Genomic DNA, 23,801 nt, shown 5'->3' with positions numbered 1-23,801 from the left:
CCTTTTTGCTGGTATTGAACTCACAACATTATGGTTTTGCGTGAGTGGCTGCAGTACAGGCTTTTAACCACTGTGCCACCAGGGCACCACCAATGCAGTCATTTTGCCTCCCCCATAGCTACACTAGATGTGGGATTGTTCAATCTATAGTTCATATGCAGCTCCAAATCTCTACATGCATCCGCCCATCCTATTTTTCAGTTGTGTTGTTGTTGTTGTTGCTGCTGTTGTGTTGTTTGCCTCAAAATGTGCCCATGGAAAGGGAGGTCAAAACTATCATAAAACCAAATGATCCAACCATCCAACACCCCTCATGCATGGAAAATGACCATAACTGATGCTGAAAGTAATGCTACATCACTTCTCTTGCTCATTCTCTCTCTTGGTATGTGGTCTACTGAGTCCTTAGCGGAATTGGCCCTCCCCAGCATTATGCTTTATCCCATCTTTGTCTCTGCTAATAAAAGTGTCATTCTTTCAACCTTGAAAACCTCAGGCTCCCCTGAATCATTGCTGAGATAGAAGAAACAAGAATAAGAGGGAATCAGTGAAAAAATGAGTTAGAGAGCATCCTTTGATTCTTGAAAAGTCACAATTTTCCCTTAAGATGTTTGTCAAGGGATTATCTTTGTTTCTTTCTCATTACCAGATAAAAATCCGTATTTGGGGATCTCCCTTTTCTGAGGGTTGCAATCTGTAGTGATGCAAGATAGCATACAGTTCCTGTTATTTGCAAAATTCTGTTTTAGTGGGGTTATCAAAAATAGCAAAAGAGATTGATATTGTTCAGGGATATCAGCTCTATGTAGATTTTATTATTTTAAGAAACAATTGCAAGTTGCTTTGAGGATAATTTGCAGTAAATGGCACAACAGGAAGAAATAGAAAGGAGTAAATGTTTTTTTTAAGTGGGAGGCAACATGGTTAAATGCATAGGAAGTGTGAATAAGATTGAAATCCCTCCTCAGCCAAAAGTTCACAGGGCATATCCTTGGTCAGCTTGTTCCCCTTCAACCTCACATCCATCACCTGTAAAAACAGGATTGTAAAATAAGGATTGCTTACTGCAGCAAGAAATATTGTGTGCATCCAGCCTGACAAAGTTTATTGACAACCATGCCTAGATTTTACCCAGCAACAGAAGCTGCTGGGACTAGAAATAAGAACTTGCAGTTCTGTATGTAGGTCTGTCCTATGCAGAGCTTCAAAATGTTACTCTTCAAAGTAACCTTTTCAAGCTGAATTTTGTATAGAGTGAAAAGTTTACAACTACTATTGTAGCTTTACCCTTCTAGGCTGCTCATGAGGATTCCTGTTTAATCTAGAATTTATATGGGCATAAGGTAGATATGCATAGCCAAAAATAAGGACAAAGAGAACCAGGATTAGCATAGAATTTGTGTAACCTTATTTATATAAATAGCTGCAAATTCAGAACAAATTATTAGAATTCACTGAATTCACTATAAAATAATATAAACACTATTGCATGAATAGAAATACAATATTTTACACCACAGAGAAGATGATTCTAGGACTCTTGCTTCATTTTCTGTCTGTTACCCTTTCATGGGCAACTTCAAGGCCTCTCCTCTCTCCCTACTGATGCCTTTAAAACAACCAAACGAAATAACTAGATTTGGACTAGACAGTTGTTGAAAAACCATGGACACTGTCACTGAACTCAGGATAGCCCTCTATTTAAGTAATGTGCACCCCTCCGGATCATCTTGCAATGGGAGCTACTCACAACACTTGAGCTATATGTCCCCACAACTGAATTAGAAATCTGCCTTCCATTATTCCTTCTCCATAAAGAAGTAAACATGGCTACTTATCCAATGGTAGTATTTTTTGGCTCTTGGGTGTTCTCTGGCTTTGGCTCCCAAACTCTGACCACTGATCTGGGCTGGAAGGATTTGGAATAGAGGGAAGACTCTGGATGGGAGTATAGCAGCATAGTATTGGAGAACAGAATGTGTGCCACACAGCCTGCCAGGTGACTCTTAAAATAATCTATTGCCTAGGTTGTGATGACTGATAGGAGCACAGGAATATATTTTACAGCAAAGACAACCATTGGTCATTTAGTGCAGCATTGCAATTTCTGACTGGGAACTTCAGGGTTTCAGACAGAATTCCTTTTCCAACCCTACCTGGAAATCCCTAATATTCCCTGCTTGTCCCCACACAAGTCCTAATCAGGCTTGATGTGATTAGCTTTAGAAGTGTCACTGTGGTGGTGGTGGTGGGGGGGTTCAGACCACATGAGGTGACACCTCAGAAGGGATAGACCAGTCAATCCCATCCATCCCAAGACTACCTGGCAACCCCTGGCCATCAGCCAGGGCATTTCTGCTGTCCATGGTCTGTGACCTCTGTTTGGGGTAAAGTGCTACCACCACCCAGCAGCTCCTTCTGGGTCTGTGAGGCTGCTATCCAAGTGGGTAAAAGGCTGCTAGGAAGTGGCAGCAGGCCACCTGCACTAGTGGTTGCTGGTAGAAATAGGTTGCCTTCTTGGTCTAGTGGCACTGCACGGTGAGTGGTAAAGAGAGTTGCCTCCTTTTCCTACTCACTCAGTTGCCCCACAAGACCTAGAAGGAGCTGCCAAGTGGCAGCAGTACCCCACCTCCACCACAGCAGTGGTTGGGAATGTGCCAGACAGCTTGGGGGTGGCAGCATGATGTACTGATCTGGGCTAATATCAACCCTAGTGATGTCATTGATTAGATTATGATACTGTCCCACTGCCAGTATAAAATTAAAATTCCATTACTAGGTATACGTATTCTATTCAGAGAATAAGGACGAAGGTACCATCCTTTCCTTCCTCTCAAACCCAATCACAAGTTCTCAATCAACATCTCCCTGGAGACATGTTGTACCTACTGGTGTATAGCATAGTTCCCATTTTGCAAGCTAATGGAGGAAGGGGAAGGGGAGTTGATATAAAAATTAAATTAGATTTAAATATTCTAAGCATGAAACCTCCAAAGTCAGGCTCTGAAGGTCTTATTGATTTCAGTAGCAGAGACATAAAATATTTTCTTATTTTCCTACCATTAAAATCATGGAGGTTTATCACACTATAGTCTTAACGAGCTATGATTCCAGTGTGACTCCTCTAGCTGCCTCCTGCTGCATTCTGGGATTGGCAGTTTTAAGGAGGGGTATTTAGAATTCTCAGGCAGATCTCTGCCTGAGAATTCTAAATACCCCTCCTTAAAACTGCCAATCCCAGAATGCAGCAGGAGGCAGCTAGAGGAGTCACACTGGAATCATAGCTCGTTAAGAGTATAGTGTGATAAACATCATTGAAGTGTTCAGTGTTGGGTAAATTGTGTAACCACTGAATTTATATCAAAACTATGTTCCGGACAGCTTAAAAGTAAGAAACCAATAATTTTTTTAGGAGGGAAAAAACATTAAAACCCATGGAGATCTGGATCAATCCATTCTAAAATGGGTTTGTTGCTTACATGAGAAGACATCACGAGAAGACTCAGTATACTTCTCCACCAACCCTTTCACCCCAAGTTCCTGTTGTTATTCATTCAGAACTTACCTTAAATTTTCTAAGTGTTGTATACAAATTAAACATAAGACTGACTGAAGGTTTATAAATCTAAAATATATAACAAGAAAGTGAAGAGGGAATAGAAAAATAAATAATACTCAAGCACCAGCTCTTATTTTTGATATCAAGGGTTTGAAACTTGTGTACTTCAAGAAGCTGTTGGACTGAAATGTCTATGTACCCTAAAAAGCATATAAGCTCAGGTGGTGATAATGCATCCTTGGAACCAAAGGTTTGCAGCACTTGAAGCCTGTTTTAAGACACCCAAAGTCACCACTTATTTCATGAGCCTGTTTTCAGATTTCCTTTTCACTTAATAGCCCGGAATGCCCTACACTGTGTATAAATGTGTCAGTTCACCTCAGTCCCTATCAGAATCTGCCAACACCCAATGCAAAAAATGGCTGAAAATAACATTCACAGGTGACATGATATTACTTCAAGTGTGTCCAGAGGCACAAGTATAGTCCACAAAGCAGGGCACTGATTAAAAAACTGGATTGTTCTATTGTCCACCCCAATTTAGGCAACAGTGGTGGATCATGGGAGCTGCAGTCAAACAACAACTGGAGGACCAGATCTCCCATAGGCTATTGGCAGGCCTTCCCCAGTATGGTCACAACAGAAAAGCCCCATTGCTGTAAAAATTCCAAATATGGTGTTCCAAATACTCTTAAATCTCTTCTATTCTGCTGGATGAAATGGGATGGAGAAGAAGGATATATTCTGTCCCAATCTACTAAATAGGTACCACCTTGTAGCTAATAGACCTGCTATAGAATTCCACACCTCATTATTCTTGCTAAGTAAAATTTCAAGGTAGATCTTTTCCTTTGGGGAAGCATTTGGCAGAGTGTGACTGAAGCCCAAGTAATTTAATATGACACAGCACAATTTTCTTAAAGAAGAATTATGGATTATTAGGAGGAATTAGAATATCTACAGTTAATATCAACACCAGTTCATCTTCTAGATGTGAACCTTCCACAGAAGTGATGGCTATTAATGTGCATCAGGAATATTCTATATTTTATACTCCCATCCTTAACTGCTGGAGAAGGGAATTGAAGATGGACATTTATTCTTCCAAGTGTGTTCTTTGTCTTTAGTCTTTAAAGTATTTTATGTGCATGCCTTTACTTCAACATCCTTAGAAGATATCTTTAGAAGAATAAGCAAGATTTGGTAATAAACAAACTTATCTACATTAAACTCATTAAGACTGTATATGCACTGCAGAAATAATCCAGTTTGACACCACTTTAACTGCCATGCCTCAATGTATGGAATTCTGGGAACTGTAGTATTGTGCCTCTAGAGCTCTCTGACACAGAATACTAAATGTATCACAAAAGTACAGTTTCCTGAATCCCATAGCACTAAGGCCCCATTCAGACTCACCTATTTTCGCTGGATGGAACTGGGCAGATTCAGTCCCCCCCTCCCTGAATCCCTCCGGAAGCAAGTGCCCACTAAAAATTTACCTCAAGTCAGGGTAATTAAACCCTGAATGCCCTCGCAGCTCTTCTGGAGAGCTCACATTTGCAGATATCGGTTTAAAATGAAGGCGCCTTTGCTGTCAATCAAATTCATGTCTGCTTTCATCAGCGTGACGTTTCCTGCAGCCATTGGGCAATCGGAAGTGTGCTCCCCCCTCCTTTTTTAAAAAAAAACAACATGTGGGAGTGTGTGCATATTCTGTCAAATTTAAAAACCTCCAGGTGTGTGTATGTGTTGTGTGTATTTGGGTAACTACAGATTATGGATCTTCCCCTGCCTCCACATTTCAACCCCAAAATGGAATCTAATGCCATTTCTGCATCCTCCCTCCTTGCCACCCCAGAATGCCTCATACACATACAATAATAATATTAATAATAATAATAATTAATTCCTCACCCCAAAAGGCATTTCTGCATCCTTTGCTTTCCCTCAGCCACCCCAGAATTCCTTACAGACAGTAGTAAAAGCATTCTGTATCAATTTGTGAAATTGAAAGGGAAACATTTGTAACATTCGCATTGTAGCATTTGCATATAAAAATAATTTAGAAAAAAAGCTTTTTGCAAAGTGCCGTGCTGGGAGCAATGAAATGAAAGGGAAAGTAGCACAAGCAGACACACATTCTATCTATATGTGTATCTATCTGTAGCAAAAAGCATGCACCTAGTCTGTCAAAGAGAGAGAGAGAGAGAGAGAAAGCTGCCTGCAAGAGTGGAGGCTTGTTCAGTTCCCTGCCTTCCCTCTGCCCTGCCCCGAATTTACCCTTTCTCCAGCTCCTTCCTTCTCCTCCTCCTGATGCTGCCCTTCATGGCACCCTGCATCCTTCATCCTCCTCCTCCTTCACTCCGATGCTGCCCTCCATGGCCCCCTGCATCCTGCATCCTTCATCCTCCTCATCCTCCTTCATTCCAATGCTGCCCTCCATGGCACCCTTCGCCCTGCTCCTAAATTCCCCTCCTCCTCCTTCGCCCCGATGGAGGAATGTTTGGCCCTCTGCCCTCCCTCTGACCTAAATCCCTCCCCTGAACTTGACCTGATCATGACTGGGGACAAGTTCATATTCACCGGACCTGTTTTTCCCCCAAAAGATATAGCTTTTACTCTGTTTCCAAACGACCTGCGCTATGAGGTATTTGTCCCTCAACTGATGTGAAAGCCTAGGATTCGCTTGTGAGAGATTCGGGGGGAATATGAACTTCCCGTGGTTAATCCGGGTCCTGATCTGGGGTAAAAGGTAGTCTGAATGGTCCCTGAGTCAGGACAGTTAAAGTGGTGTCAAACTGGATTGTTTTTGCAGCGTGGATGCAGCCTACAATCTATAGGTTATAAATCGATTTAATCAGTATAATTAAAATGATGTGGGGCAGGGGAAGCAGATGTGTTGAGGTATAAATAATCTGAACAACACTAATCAATTTGTGTTTTTGGTTTAGAGAGTTATGTCTATGGGGACTGGGAAAGAAATGTTATAGTGTCTCAAAGCACAAACCAATGGCACCACCTTTCTGTGGTGGTGGGATTGTGTGCTCCCATAAGGCAAGACGCTATGCTGACAGAAGCAGTGCTGCTAGTAGGATCCTCCATGTCAGACAGTTTTTTTCAGAGAATTCAGACTAAGGCTCGAGACAGACAGGCAGGAAGGGGCGTGACCGCGCCTCTTCTTGGGTTCAGGAGCGTGCAGTAACCGCATGCCCCTGAACCCTAGTCTTTACAGACACCGCCATCATGGTGGCTTTTGCACTGATGGTGGCACCTACATGCGCCAAAAAGAACTAGCTTTTAGTGGGTTCTTTTTGGTGCGGAGGGAGCCCGTGTGGTTTGGTTGCTGTGGGCTCCCTCCGGAGGGAAAACAGGTGGTTCCAGACCGCCCTTTTGGGGCGGTCTGTTGAGCCCCACAATGTGCCAAACAGCTACTGCACATGCAGTAGTGGGGGTTAACACTGGCAGAGGATCTCTCAGAGACACTGGCAGTGACCACAGGTAACACTTGTTAGTAATGCAGAATCCAACCCCAGTCCAACCCCCTGCCATGCAGGAAATCTCAATCAAAGCATCCTCAAGAGATGGGAGACTCCACTACACTCTGAAAAGGAGCCACTGTAAACCTCTTTTAAATGTCTTTTCCCACACACACACACACACACACACACACACCCTTATGATGACACAATCCAAAACAAGACAGGGCTAGAAGATGAAGCTCCCAAGTTGGAAGGCACTCAATGAGCTACTAGGGTAAAATAGTGGACAACTATGATAGCTAATGATGCAGCTGGACTCAAACCAAAAGGGCATTCAGCTGTAGATGGACTCAGAAGTGAAAGGAAAGTCTGAAGCTTCACAGCACATATTATAGAAATATGGAATTTGATAAGCATGTATCGGGAAGCAAGACAAAGCAAATTCTCAAAGCAAATTCTCAAAAAAAAAAGCACTAATGTGTTGAACTTTGAGACTGAGACTGACATAATAACAATAATAATTCCTTGTAGTGAATCCAAATCATTTGATACTAGATACTAATTACGTTCATATCAAATGATTTGGCCAATACTGCAGCCACAACATTATGAGTTCGATTCATGCTACATCCCATCCCAGAGGCATTTGGCAAATGTATATCTATTGAAATATACCACAAGCCCAGTATTTAAAATACTAATAGCAATAGTGCTTTATATTTCTACACTGCTTTATAGTGAACTAAGCACTCTCTAAATGGTTTACAATCTGCAAGACACCAACAAGCTAGATACTCATTTTACTGACCTAGAAAAGAATGGAAGGCTGAGTCAAAATGGAGCCCTGCAGAATCGAACTCATAATGTTGTGGCTGCAGTATTGGCATTTAACCACTGCACCACCAGGGCTCCTTGACAAATGATAACATTGTGTTAAATCTACACACTTTACTCTACTTTCTATGTTTACACTTACACAAGGGTAGTCAAAGTGTAGCTGTGGAGCTGCATGTGGCCAGCAAAGCTTTTTTTATCGTGTTACTTAATTGTTCTCCTGGAAAACCTCTAGGATTTAATTTCTAAAGAGGTTATATTTAGAATGCACCCACACCAACACACACATTTTTCAAGATGGGAAGTAGATTTCTGACCACTTTTGGTTTGGTTTTCCTTTTGTTATTCTGCAGAGTAGAACATTGGTTCTTGAATCTACTGTAGTTGCCCCCTCCTGTTTTATGTACAATACTTCTTGACTTCTGTGTCCTTTCCCAGGTCCCAGCAGAAATGGAGACTATAAATTTGCAAACAAGGAAGCAAAAAGGAAAATGAAAAGAATTTCAAGGTATGCTATGGCTTCAGTTTCAATGGGAAATCCCAGGGTATTCAGAAACCGAATTTCAACAACACGAGTGAAATTTCTCACAGTGGTAAAAGATATGTCAGTGCTGCAGATTACAATAGTGTTTTTAAACAACAGTGTTTTTTAAACAATCACAAATGGAACAACTTGGCTTCTAAAACTGCAGGGTATGTAGTACAGTAGTTCATTTTTTCCTGAAAGCAAGTCAGCAGTGAGCTAGCGCTGTGAAATCTTTAAACAGAGTTTTGTGCTTCAACATGCAATTATAGCCTTCCAGTATCACAGGGTGACATGGGCCATGTTGATCTGCATTGTTCCTGGCTGTGTGACAGTATCTTTAATCTCTTTCTCATCTTGTATTGTTGGCAATGGGAATACAAAACAAAATTAAGGAAGGGGGAAAATATGATTATCTCCCTTGGTACCAACAAGTTTAAGTACAATCAACAGATAGTTTCTGAGGGAATAACCCAAATGATATAAGGGCAATGCATCCATTGGCTTTTCCCCTCAATATACTGGTTTATTTCCAAGATAAATTACAAGTGGAGCTTATTAACAATGCTAAGTTCTTCCTTCCTATGCCTTTGAATAATGGAGGCCAAGGGGAGGAACCAATGAAAAAGTTGTAACTGACAGTAAAACTTTGGAGATGGCTTGGAAGAACATTTAAAGTAACAAACCATTGGGAATATTTACTCAATGTCTGCAATGGTAGGAAAAGAAAGTGCTCCTTTTTGTTCAGATTTATGCATTCTTTCCAATGGGCCGTGTAAAATTCCATATTTTTTTTAGTGCATGTCCACTCTACCGTTTGTATAGCCAGAGAGGTTCTGCATGCTTCAACAACCTCCAAGCAAGAGTCTTCTTTGAAATAGCTTACATTTGCATAGGTGTGTAACTATTTTGTAGCTTCATCACTGTGTATTTCCATACTAGCTTAAAGGGTAAATAAGGGTAAAGTTCTAGTCTTTAGGCTGCTATTGGACTACAACAGCAGCCAAAAGGCTACAAGTTGGACTACATCATGCATCATTATTAGTTACTGTTCTTCACCAGTCATTGACTATGCCTGTCAGGGTTACTGATAACTGCAGTTCAACACCAAGAGGACCACTTCCTCAGGCTTACTTTACAGGTCCTCTGAAAAATAAAGTTTATTGTTTTTATGTACAGCGCTGTGCAAATTTACAGCACTATATAAATAATAATAATAATTATATTAATAATAATAATGATAATAATAATATCAATGAGAATTGAATATGATAATTAACTGGAACTTCCATGAAAAGATGAAATACATATTACACTTGGAGTCAGCAACATGGAAGATCTGTTGTTTTCCTAATAATTCCATCATAGTTTTAGTTTTAAGAGGTTAGGTATACAATGTGTTTTAATATATTTTAGTAAATTCATTGGACATTTTGATTTCACTAGACCTGTTTTTCCATACCTCTGTTTTTCCATATCTTTTCTATATCCACCTGTCTTATCGATTTTGATATATATAATAATTCCTCAGTAGTTCCCTCTAAATGAGATATTGAGAATATGTCATAAATGCAGCATGTTCTGATGTGTGTGTGTGTGTGTGTGTGTGTGGAACAAATCCTACAAAAGATTTCCTTACAAAAGATTTCCTTAGCACTCTATATGCTATCTACTTTCAGCACATTCTGTGAATAAAAAGCTCTGACATTTGTAAGGAACTGACCTTTGTTTTCCTTGAACATGTCTGCTGAACATCACATTTATGCAAGAAGTAGAGGAAAAGGTAGGGAAGGCAGTAGTTTGCCAGCAGAAAAAAATCAACTGTTGGCAGAAGATGTGTTAGGCACTTCTCTGAACCCTGTGCCCCTTTTTGCTCATTCAAGCCTTATAACTTTTCACAGTGTGATGGAGCTTTATACTTGCCTTTGAGTAATTTACACAAAAAATAATTTGGTTTGTACAAATATGCCCAAAGCCTAAGGCACTGTCCTGGGGAAATTTCACAGAATGAGTTTTACTCATCTCTTTTGCATGGTATGCCAAAAAAGGAAAAATAAAATAAAATAAAAGCTAATTCAGATGCTGCTAATACAGAGACAACACAGCAGATAAAAACTGGAGTAAGTTGTAGGATGCAGGTAGTTTAGGAGAGTCACAGCAGAGATATAAATTCAGAGCTGGAAAAATTGGAAGACTTTTTAAGCTTCTTGGAGAGCTTTATTTAAGAAATTAGGTGTTATCAGAAGTAAACTATTATAAAAAACCAGCAGTGAAACCAATGTGGGGATAGACTGGGGTGCAGCTATGGGGGAGTTAAATGAGGGCATTGTCCACCAGTAAGAATCCTGTCCCCCTCCCATGAAATATTCCTTCATTCTCCCAATTTCTAGCATTGCAGTAACTAAAATTTATGTTACACATTTAGAAATTAGTTTAGGCATCCAGAGAAAAGAAGGCAGGCAAAGTGACCAAAAGCATGTGAATATAGAAAATATTAAAAGTTCTCTGTATGAATGATTTCCAGTGTTTTTCTTTCTAGAATGCAAAAAATTTGTGGAGCCGAAGGAAAACTTCATTGGGAGAGCAGAACTTTTATTGGTGAGGGATCCCCTCCAATATCTACATCACTGGGGATAGTAAACAGCTTCACTGACATGTCTACAAGTCTATCTGTTTCTCAGACAAATGTTCCAACTCTGAATGGGGTACCATTTTTATCTAGGACTATTCTGAAGGGACCTAATTCTTTCTTTGCTTAAGTCATAAGGACCACTATTGTACAGACCAGGCAATTTCTGGCCTTAGTGGGTCTTCTGTAAATTGTACTTCACAAAAAGCTGCATTGTCATGTTCTTGTTTCAGCCACTAACAAATCTTGACATCTCATTGCAGATCTCTCTCTTCTTTCCCCTCCAAGCATAACTTAACTTATTTATATTGAGAAGGTTTATGCTGCTCTTCAGTATAAATTTCACCTAGGCAGTTTAGAAATAAAGGGACAGTAAACCCAATACACACTAATAATAAAATAAAAGAAAAAGAATAAAATAAAATAAAATAAAAGCTAATTCAGATGCTGCTAATACAAAGACAACACAGATAAAGGTCATTACCTTTAAAGACCTACATGGCTTAGGCCCGAGTTACTTGAGCCTCTCCCTACACAATCTGCCCCACACTCTCAGAACATCCAGGAAGCAACTATTGGAATATGCTAAGGCCAGGTTAATAACAACTTCCCCCAGAACATTTACTGCCATAGCCCTCAACCTATGGAACGACTTGCTGGAGGAGAACTGTCCTATTACCACCTTAGATGCCTTTAAGAAGGCACTTAAGATGGATCTCTTCCGGCAACCCTATCCACCCAATCTGTTATAAGAGAATTAGAAATACTCCACCTCTATTTGTAATTATATATATTTTAAATAATGATTTAGTCAATACATTGTATAGGTAATGGTATATTGTTTTACTGAGTGTATTTAATATAACATTGTAGTTTTAATGTTGTAATTGTTGTTTTTATTGTTGTAATCCCGCCTTGATCCAAGGGAGAGGTGGGAAATATAAATAAATTATTATTATTATTATTATTATTATTATATGTTTTTAAAAGCATTGGGTGATACAGCTCACATTCACAAGTTTGGAGTGGATCACAAGAGCCTGTTGCCAGAAAGACACCTACAAGAGTAATGGATGGACTTTCCTAAGAAGAGTATTCTGCTGGTAGGTTGCCATCACAGAGAAGACTTTTCTGCATTAGCAATGGCTTATCTTCATACTGCCGAGTTAGCCATGGTCTCTGATTAAGTGTACAGACAAACTCATGTTGAAGAAACTGAACCTTGAAGTATTCAAGCTGAAAAACCTTTAGAGCTTGAAAGACTAGCACCAGCACTTTTAACTGTGTTCTTTAAAGGACAAGGAAACATGACAGTGATTTACTGGTGAATTCTGCTGGAATGTCTTCTCAATGCAGTTCAGCTACCTATCAGCTGAATTATGAATTATCTGGAATTCCTAAACAGTTTTCAAGAAAAAACCCAGATATAAAGCTATGTAGTAATCTAATCTGAAGATGTAAATCTTCATAATTCAACACTATCATCTGGCCTCAGAGGGAGAGAAAGGCAGGCCAGTTCCATCAGGCCTAGCTAGAGCAAGAAGACCATCCCTCCATCCAACATCATCCAGCATCAGAGGAAGAACAGCAGGCCAGCTTCATCAGGCCTAGCCAGAGCAAGAAGGCCCACCCTCCATCCACCATCATCCAGCCTCAGCATGAGAGAAAGGCCAACCAACTCCATCAGGCCTAGCCTAGATTAAGAAGCAGAGCCCTCCATCTGGTCCATCTGGTCCAGGCCTGACAGAAGAACCGCTGGACTTTTCCCCTTCCCCACTGCCATTCCCTTCTGCTTCTGTGTCATTTTAGATTGTAAGCCTGAAGGAAGGGAAATGTCTAATTAACTTCCTGTAAGCTACTTTGAGAGCCTTTTTGGCTGAAGAGCAGGGTATCAATACAGTAAATAAATAAATATTGTTATTTTCTATAATTTTATGGTTTTTTAAAACCATTGTTCTCCTTGCTGTAAGAAAGCAGTAAAAAACTGTACTTGTTCTGTGTAACACCTCTTCCCAAACACCAAAGGTTTTTTCTCCTGCAGAAAACATTTCAAATAGTTTTTTTTCCACTCCTTACCTGGAGACCAGAAAAGGAAAGAAAGGAAAAAGCAAAGATTAAGTGCAGCAATCTCCACATAGGTCCCACAAACAAACAAACACAAAAGAGATGAAAGGATAAAACATCAAGAGCTTTCTGTCTCCCTACTGACTCCCCTAGTTTTTAGTTTACTTACTACAGCCTGAACTATTGCCTGATGTGTTACTTGTATGAGCTATTAAGGTCGAGAGCACATGATGAAACCCCTATGAACTTAATGATGGAATGTGCTACACCAGTACACTGAATTCAAGAAATAAATTCTATATACTGAGATTCTAGACAACAAGCCTGATTTGAGATATATAATATAAAAAATGTAAAAAATCTAGTCCCAGTAGGCTCACACACAAATTGTGGTATATGTCTTTCAAGATGCTTCCCAGCCAGAACAGTACAAGACATTTCCCTGCTTGATGCTGAGTTGCAAATGGAGCTACAGTGCTGCCCTGTTTCAGATGGGTAGTACTTGAAGACTATCAAGTTATTTTGATACAGAAGGATGAAATGCCTTCAGTCACTTCTCTTCATCTCTACCAGGAAAAAGCAAGTGCTGTTGTTGAATGACTTCAAGTCATTTCTGACTTATGGTGATCCTAATGTGAACCTATGGACGTTATCACACAGGCGAAATTGGAAGGTTATCCTAGGATGAATGCAGAGTCAATCAGGGGGTTTCACATTCTTTCGAATGAGATCATCATACGAACGTAGAATGCAACCCAGAGTCAATCACATTCTTTTGAATGAGGCTATCATACCTGATCGAAAGGAATCCTGGGCCATTCCGAGCGTAATGACGCCAAATTCCAGAAATGGATAAATTTGCTGATTTACCGAATTTAAAAAACATGTCGCAAAGTGAATTTACAGTCAATTCACAGTGGACACGATGTTGAATGTTTTTGCGTATCGCCCCTGCATTCCCTTCACTTCCCATGGTCCTCCTCTGTCTCCTCCTCTTCCTCCTCCCCCTGGTATTGTGCCTTTTGTGGGGAAGCGGAGACTTACTTTGGGGAACACTTTGGGTAAGAGGGTGTCCGAGAGGGAGCTGAGGCCAAGGGGGCCCTGCTGAGGGACATGCTGCACTGGGGGATCCTGCAGAAGGCCCTCACCCAGTGCTGCCGGTCCTGCAACACAGCCTTGGCTCCCCACTGCCATGGATGTGGGGGGGCTCCCGGGCAAGCTGGCCCGGGGCCTCAGAGGACTCCATCCCTGCTGCCTTCCTCCTCCTCCTCCTCCTCGCTCCTAGGCCCTCCTCTGCCTCCTCCAGCTGAGAGAGTGTTCCCAGAGGCCAGGAAAGCAAGCAGAGGAGGAGGAGGGCAGCAGAGAGGATGGATTCCTCTGATGCAGTCGCTTGCTCACTCCTCCTCCTCCTCCACTTGCTTTTCCAGCCTCTGGGAAACCCTCTCAGCCGGAGGAGGAGGAAGCAGAGGAGGGCGCAGGAGTGAAGAGGAAGAGGAGGAAGGCAGCGGGGATGGAGTCCTCTAAGGCCCTGGGCCAGCTTGCCAGAGGAACGGCAGGGAAGAGAAGAGGAGAGGCAGAGAAAGGAGTGCTGCCATGCTGCTCCAACAGTCACACTCTCTCAGCAATGGGAATTTGTTTGTCTTTTTTTGATAGCCAAATTCGAATCTGACCCCAACTAATGTGCCTTTAGCCGTTTGTTGTGCTTTGTGTGTGATAACCATTAGCAAATGGACTTGCTTTTCTGGGATGACAGCACTTTAACCATTTTTGGATTGGAAGCACATAGGCCCCCATGTGATAACGTCCTATGAGACTCGACCAAGGTCACCCAGTAGGTTTTCATGGCTGAGCAGGGAACTGAACCCTGATCTCTATCGTCCAGTGTTCAAACCACTACACTACAATGGCTCTTGAAAAAGAAATATGATTATGTAAATAATTAACAATTTGCTTCATAACATCTGAATTCTGTTGCCTGAAGCGAACACTTCATTCCCTCATGGTAGGGCTGATCCTTTTTCCCAGGTAAACTCATATAACAAAATAAAGATTTAACACCATTTTTTTAAAAAAAGTGTGTGTGGAGAAGAATGTATTATAAATAATTTTTATGCCACAGTGATTTATTCCAACAGATATTTTGTTCAAAATTTACAAAGGATTGAAGGGAGAAAATAATTTCCTTCCTTTGTATTTCTTGCCTTGCCACCCATCTCTACTAATGTCAGATTGTCCAAATGGTGATAGATTGGCACTTGCCAAGTAGTTTCATAATGGCCAGGCAGGAAATAGAAAGCCTGTTTTCTGATTCTCTTACAGTGCTCTAAGAAAGCAGAGACACTTAGGTCATCCTGGTGGCTCCAGTACAGATTTGAAAATTCAGGGGGGCAGAGTTTGAATCATGAGTCCATGTTGCAATGACCTACTTTTAATCTAACAAAGTATGTGAAAATTTAGTGATCAGGAATCATCTTGAGTATGCAGCCTAGGGGATCACTTTCAGATGATACAAGTCCTTAGCCTTTTTCCTTTGAACCGTTGTTGCTGCCGAGATCTCTGAACTATCAAGTACAGTTCATTGGATCCATAGCGAGTGGGTTTAAAATCTCTTTGACATACCTTTGCTTTAAATATTCTCATAGCACTTTTCATTTACTGCATAAGCAAAATGATTGCTGATCTCTCCCTCTCTCACTGTTAATGCACTGCTCTGGAATATTTTTGCCATCACCCATACTAAGTAGAAATTTAAGCCTAATGCTGGCTACTGTTTAAGTCAAGCAGAAAACAGTCTTCAATTTCAAATTAACGATGCTTCCAAGACTCTTCTCATCTGCAAATTATAATTGCATTTTGAGTTCTCTGTTAGCTAGTCTTGGGAACACAAGAAACTGTCTTTGGCCCGTTACAGACAGGCTCTTGAGGCGCCCCCATCATGTGCTAGGGGTTGGCCGGGGACCTAGTGTCCACACCGGCCTCACCCCTAGCACGTGACAGGGGTGTAATAACGGCGGCGCCCTATACACACAGGCACCGCCATTATTACGTGTCGGACGCATAGCATCCGCACGTTGTGCGGCGCTTATGATGTTGCAAGTGCGCTATTGGTGCCTCACGGCATCAACCGTGCCGCAGGAAGAAGCACCATTTGGGGGCTTCTTTTTTGCTCCATGCAGGAGCCACGTGGTTTGGCTGCTACAGCTCCCTCGCGGAGCAACCAGCAGCGCCGGCAGACTGCCACTTTTAGGCAGTCTGTAACACGCCTTAGACTGTCTATTTGTCTCTTCTGATGGTGGTGGCCTTCCAGGAAGATGCTGGGAAGATGCACTGTTCACTGACCTATAGTCCCGCCAAGTTCATTTGGCCTTGTTTCCCAAGGGAAACCAAAGGCTTAGATCTAATGAGATGTTAGTAGAGGAAAAAGCATAGTTGCATTCATGAACAGGACTTTGCCATTGCTGAAGTGATAAGGCAAAAGAGAATGTATACATGCTATACAATTTGTGTAATGGGGCAGAAGAACATATCTATATCTATATATTACTTGTCTCCTTGTCTCTACATTCTAGAGGAAAGGGGAATGTGGAAGAATAAATGACAGCCAGATAGGAAGAAAGAAAACAAAAGGAAAGGCTACAATACAAAGATTTAAATGATTTTTAAAAATGTTTTATTTGCAATAAAAAATAAACTGACTACAAAATGGAAACCTGTGTGGATCCCTCCCTTGCACTACCTCTAGGAATTTATTTCTGCAGGCATAATATAACCTGCAATGGTATAACTCTGTTGAGAACAAAATATTGACTTTTTTGTTTTGATTTGGTTAAAAAAAATAACACATTTCGAGTCATGTGGATGCAACACTTTGCCACACCTTTCCTTCTTTTGTACTTTTGTATTAGTTCTCTGTTACATTACTGTCATGCATTTATTAAATAATAGCACTTTATAAGTGTGTAGATGGACATATCATTTTATTTCTAATCCATGTCAAATTCACATGACCATGCATGAGTTTTCTGCTTAGTCTATGTTGTTGCTGATTTTTAGGGTGTGTGGTGAAGGATCAGATTTAAATGCATTCTCTCACATTTATTATACAGTATATTGGATCTCAAGGTTATGCATTTATAATCATATTCTATTTCTAATTCATATCTATTTCATGCATGGCTATTCATGATTCCAGTATCTCAATTAAACTGTGTGGTTGGTGATGTCCTGCTTTTGTTTTGTTTGTTTATGGGGGGGGGGATCATATTTAAATGCATATTTAAATATTTCAGTGTTTCCTCTTGCAAAATAGGCATTGTCTATTTTGTCTCAAGATATAATCATATTTATTTGAAATGGAAAAAAAAATGTTAATTTGCATGTTTGAATCTCTCTCTCTCTCTCTCCCCCTCTCTCTGTTTTAGCCCTTCTAAGAAGAGGTTCATATCACAATCACATACCAGCCATGTACACTTCCAGCCTTGAACTTCAGGTTTAGGGAGATAAAATGAACATGTGGAAGAGATCCATGCATCCAAGGCCTGATTATTTTTTTCTGAGTTTTTCTCTCCTCCAGATTTATAGTGCCGAGTCTTCTGCTGCATGTGCATCATAGAAAACAGTGGGGTACTCCAATCACACAGAGTCCCCCATGCAATTTTCAGTCACAATGGAAATGATTGCCAGCGTGTGAACAGGACATGGCTAGTAGCATGATTGTCAGCGTGCAGAGAACCTAAAATGAAGTTGTTTCACCATTCTGTTTTTATGATCCAATATACTCTATCTCATAGCTCTTTCTATGCACTGACAGGTGAATGATGTAGCAGGGAACACAAATGCACTAAAATTTCAAAATGAAACTTTAATTCTCTTGAGGGCATCACATCAGTAGGAGACAGGGAGGAATATCTACCACACAGAAGTAGCTAAAACACAATGCACCTCACACTAATCTTGTTAAGACTACATATTCAGAGTACAAAATCATTTTTTGGAGACAAAACTAAATTGGTTGGCTCTTGCCAAATAAAATTTCTGTTGTTCTTAAAGGGAGTGGCTGTCCAACTTTGGCTTTCTGAAGGCACATGAAGGAAAAGACTAAAAATGGTGCCCTGCTGGCTTATGTTGCACTTATAACAAAATTGTTTAAATAAATGAGCACTCTGAATATGCCAATTTAAAGTTTACTTTTATGGTGTATAGTTTCCAAAGCAACTGTTTTGCATTGACAAGAAGTTAAATCCATGGTTGTTAGCCATGACCTCTAAAGAAGCCTTTGGTGTCACTGGCCACTTGTTCCTGTATATCACTTGCATTTTAAAAGCCAGAGGACAAGGTTGTGGCCTTCACACTTTATACAGACCACTTGGTTAGCCTCTACTAGAAACAATAAGAATTTACATTTAATCTGATTCAGAAGGCTGTTCTCATATTTATCATCACCCAGTGAATGAAATGGGAAAACCTTTTCATCCATTCAGGTACATTTCCTCATAGTTAACCTTCTGGGGCTGCATGTCAGCACAGAGAAGAGACCAAAGCCAATACTGGGTGCAATGGAAGGCAAAAGACCATCTGAATATTTATTTAGACGACTGCACATTTATTTAAACACTAGCAACTGGACAGAACCCTGATCACACATGAGTTCCTTTTAGCTTGGTGGCCTACAAATGTGCATTCTAAACTTATCTGTATTATTGCCACCTAGTGCAAGCAGTATTCAGATTACATCAAGCCTCCTTGCATTTGACATTTCAAAAGCATCACAGTACACTGGTTATCTGACAAAATGCCCTTTTTTGTCTCATGAACTAATCTGAACTTGCCCTAGTTTCAGCTGCTTGCAAAAAGAGTTCAGCATGATCTCTGACCTGACCCTTTGCGCATCCATTCCATCCATCTTCATTGATCTTAATGCTCTACTCAGTTTGTCCTTGCACAATGCAAAAGAAAATATCACAGCATTTCTACCCTTGCTGCTTTCTCACAAATTAGAAGTACTCCGCAAGCAGGTTAGCATGTTGGTTACACCTCACAAGGCATAGGTGACAAGTGCCATTTTCCATATGGTCTAGAGATTCTGGACAAAATGCTCAGGCTTCAAATACTATTTGGGGAACTGATGAAAAAAGAAGAAGAAGAAAAATACAAGGCCAAGGTTCTCCTTTCTGACTTGGAATCCAAGAACAAGAAGTATTCTTGGCTGCATCCCCCAAATGCAGAGCCTTCAAGTTGCCATTTAGGGATATAAAGTATTTTTGCATCTTTGTGAGGAAGGATGTCTTGACATACTGAGATGTTGTTATTGTTGTGTGCCTTTAGGTTGTTTCAGACTTATGGCAACCCAAAGGTGAACCTATCATGGGGTTTTCTTGGCAAGATTTGTTCAGCAGACATTTTCCATTGCTGAGAGCACGCGGCCTGCGTAGGGTCACCCAATGCGTTTCATGGCTGATCTGGGAATTGAACCATGGTCTCCAGAGTCCAGAATCATAGTCCAACACTCAAGCCACTACACCACACATAAAAAAAAAAAACAAAAAAAAACCAAACGAACAAAACCTGCCAGCTGCTGCAAGATTCTGTGCTTCTTTCTCCTTAGCAAGAAGAAAAACACGAGGACTTTTTTCATCAGCAGCAGCAATAACAAAATAATAATAATAATAATAATAATAATAAATGAAAAGATTCATGTGCAAACATAGTGTATTTTGAAAAATAAATAAATAAATAAAATACAAACCCCAACATCTTTGCCCAAAAATGTTTCCCAAAATTTATGCAGAAAGTTCCCAAATGCCCCCCCCCCCATGAAAAAAATTGAAAAACAACAACAACCATATCTCCCAGTGGTAAAAACCTATGAAAATGTTCACTCACATGAAACAAAATAAGCAAAATTTCAAACTTTATTGTGCCAAAGGATTTCATGTAATCTAGTGCACTGCAGTCAACATTGCCTGTCTATAGGCATCAATGACCTCAAGAGGAGGTCCTACAGGGTTTGTAATTGGAAATGTTGATGATTTAAGCTGTGGCATCCATACACAAAGTGTTTGAGCTATCTCCCAAATTTGATGTTCATAGCTGTACATATATACATAGTATGGATGTATTCACTAGTATTCATGTGCTAAAATGAGACACCTCAAAATGTTTCTCCTTCACTGTGGGCTGATAAGAGTTTTTATGAATCCTCAGTGAGGATTCATATTTCTGAGAATGTTTTTGTTGGAAATTGTTGCTGCCTTGGTGGATGGATTCTTTCTTTGTTGTTAGAAATTGTTGCTGCCTTGGTGATTTTTTGGGGGGAATTGAATGGTTGTTTGCCACTTTGTGATCAACAAATCAGGCCCTTTGTGTTTGGTGTGTGTGTATGTGTCTGCATGGATGTGTATGTGTATGCTTTGCTTCACAAAGGAAAAAAAAGACTAGTTTTGTCCAGAGGCATCTTGTACAAACTGCAGAAACCCTGACTAAAAAGAAAGTGCTTGTACTTTTGCTCTCATATGAGAGCAAAAAATCATCCCACACTCTCCAATTTCTTGAAAAAAGATTTGTGGACATTTTAAGACACTCTATCTTGTCAAGAATGAGCAGTTCTGTAAATTCTATGATCCTGTCTGATCTTGCATGCTAAGTAGGGTCAGACCTAGTTAGTATTTGGATGGAAATGTGCCAACAAATATCAGATGCTATAGGCTATATTTTAGAGGAAGAAACAGACAAAACCAGGTAAGTATTTCTCACCTATGAAAACCCTATTAAATTAATAAGTAGAAGAGTGACTGGAAGGCATATCCACACAAATGTTAGGCTGATTCAAAAGTAGATACTCAGACTATACTTCCTTTTAAGCACCAACATAAAGTTCAGTCCAAGAATTGGGAAAATCTTATCTGAATGAAGAATGGTTGGCTTCATAAACCTATTTGTGCTCACTTCCCTAATGATCTTTCTTTACACACTCAATATGTCAGGTAGCTGGACCTTAAAAACAGTCTAATGAAAGATTCTTTGATTAGACTTGAAAACAATCCAATCAAAGACTCAGGGTATGAAATGTAACAAACATTTTACTGATTGGTGTATCATATGTTGCCATGCATCTTTATCTGAACCTTCACCCAGTCATCTCAGGGTGATAATCTAGGCACGGGACAGATGGCCCTTTTGTGGTGTGGCAGCGGTGTAGCTAGGGTTAGGGACTGTACAGCAACCACATGGTTCCTAACCCTAGCACATACTGGTGGCACCATAATGGCGGCACCCCGTATACACAGGTGCTGCCCTTATGACATAACGCACATAGCATCCACACGTCATACCGCAATAGTTACGCCATGAGTGCGCCATTGGCGCACTTGGATGTAAATGGCACAGTGGAAAAAGAAAAGCCACCATGGTTTGGTGGCTGCGGCTTTCCTCCAGAGGAATAAAGGCCTCCGGCAGGCTATCCTTTTGGGGCGTCTGTCCCAGGCCCTAGCTGCCTTCCTTCATTTCGCACAACAGCCCTGTGGGGAAGGTGAGGCAGATTAGGCCAAGAATGAATGCCTGGTCAAAGCTCATTCAGTGAACTTCATAGTTAACAAGGAATTTGAAGCCAGATCTGTCTCCTCTAAATCCAGAACTCTAGGCACTATGATACTGTGTCTAGAATAATCTGCAGATCACCCCTGACCTTGTTGGTATACGCTGAATCTTGCTTACATGAGCTTGCTCATTTCTGCTTATAGTTTCTTACTCATGTGAACGCTACCTAGACTATGAGCAATATATTATCATAGAATTACATCTGAACTTGCTTTGATATCTATTAGCACAAGAGAGGTCAACATGCAGGTCATGGGCCAAATGTCACAAGTTTCGGATCCAATTTCATGGCACTAGTCAGACGTGCTCAGCACAGTGAATGCTCCTGTTGGCCATTCCCCATTCATCATGCAGCTCCATGCTTAGATAATGGAGTCCAAGAACCCATCTTCTTTTCCGGCATCCCTCTACTTCTTCCATTCATATGCACAACCACTGTCATAACTAGGTAAGACAGATGTCCAGAATTGCTAGACCAGTTAGTCCATGATTAGTGTCTATAGATACAGGTATCTTAACAGATCATACTGTTAATGAGCAGCAAAAGAAATAGAGGAATTACTGTTTCAGTTACATATTGATTGATAGATACACATAACCTATGCAAAGCTTATCCAAGAAAGCATGTTGTTCATATAAATAAATTCAAGATTGAGGAAACATCACAGAAAGGCAAATAGAAAAATTAAAACATCTTTAAAATAATACACAATTCAGATAATATAATGGCAATAATAGTATGCATTAAATTAAAATTACTCTGTCATCATGACACCACTCAGATGCAGTGGCCATTAACCAGCCTCAGGTTTCAGTAACTAGAACTGTGTTGTTATCACATACTGTGATAACAACACAATTGTGTTGTCCTCACATACTACAACTCTGTGTTGTTATCACATACTACAACAAAAAATTATTTTCATTCAGACTCATATGGGCATTTGTATTGTCTGTACGTATCAGCTGTATATCAGTAAGTGTAAAAGTAAATACTCAGAAATATTGTTTGATACATCCTTTCCTGGATTGGACTTCAGTTGAGAGAACTAAATGTTTGCATGCCAGTTCCCATGTTAAAAATAAAATAAAAACCTCTGCATACAGAAAACTGGAGGCTAGTCAATGAGAAGGCTGGGGAATGTTGGGGCTGTACAGACCGGAACATTGTGCTGGCCTGTATGCATGGTGAGGACTGAGCGTCCGCATGCTCAAAGCCCCTACCACACCACATGGGTGCCATTTTGGCACACACCCGTCCATATGGCATGTGCCATGATGATGCACGCCAGGCACAGTGCCCAAACAATGCATCACAGAAGGGGCATCATTATGGTGCACTAGCGTGCCTATGCTGCCCCTTTTGGGATGCAAAGAATCCCCTTTTCAGGGATTCTTTTTGCTCCCTCCAGAGGCCACAGTGTATGGTTGCCACTGCCTCCATCTGGGGCAAAAAGGGTCGGCATCTCGCCGCCAGTATATCCCCTTTGTTTTTTAGATGAGAGAAAATTAAAACCATATTCTGAAGAAGTACCATCTGTGATGACCTATACTTCCTGATTTTCAATTAATTCAATCATATTAAACTGTTTATACAGCCCATAATTTGGATAAATTACATTTTTGGACCCTAGCTTCCAGATTCCCTAATGCTGGTTGGAGGATTCTGGGAACTATCATCTATCCATTCTTTTATTTATAACTGCCAGACAGGGACTTAAGACAGTTTAGAAAAAGGCAAAAACAGAATAAAAACAAATATTTGTTAAAAACATACTATCTGAAAATTGAAGCAGTATTAAATAACAACATAACTGAAAGTGCTTAAACTCTTACTTTAAATCAAAGAGTAAAAACAATATAGCACCATTAAAAGGAGCCCCAGTGGCATAGTGGTTAAATGCCTGTACTGCAGCCACAATATTGTGAATTTGATCCTGAGTGGTTACAATGTCGACTCAGCCTCCCATCCCTTTGTAGGTCAATAAAATGAGTACCCAGCTTGTTGGGGGTATGGGCTTACAAATGTAAACTGCTTGGAGACTGCTTACTTTAGTATGAAGCGGTATAGAAATGTAAATGCTATTACTATTGCTATAAATCCTTTTCTTGTTA

Source organism: Sceloporus occidentalis, unplaced genomic scaffold (assembly GCF_023333645.1).
Source record: "Sceloporus occidentalis isolate IW3139 unplaced genomic scaffold, rSceOcc1.0.p SCAF_2, whole genome shotgun sequence".
NCBI lineage: Eukaryota > Metazoa > Chordata > Lepidosauria > Squamata > Phrynosomatidae > Sceloporus > Sceloporus occidentalis.
The sequence above is the reverse complement of the archived record's forward strand: the minus strand, read 5'-3'. Positions refer to the sequence as shown.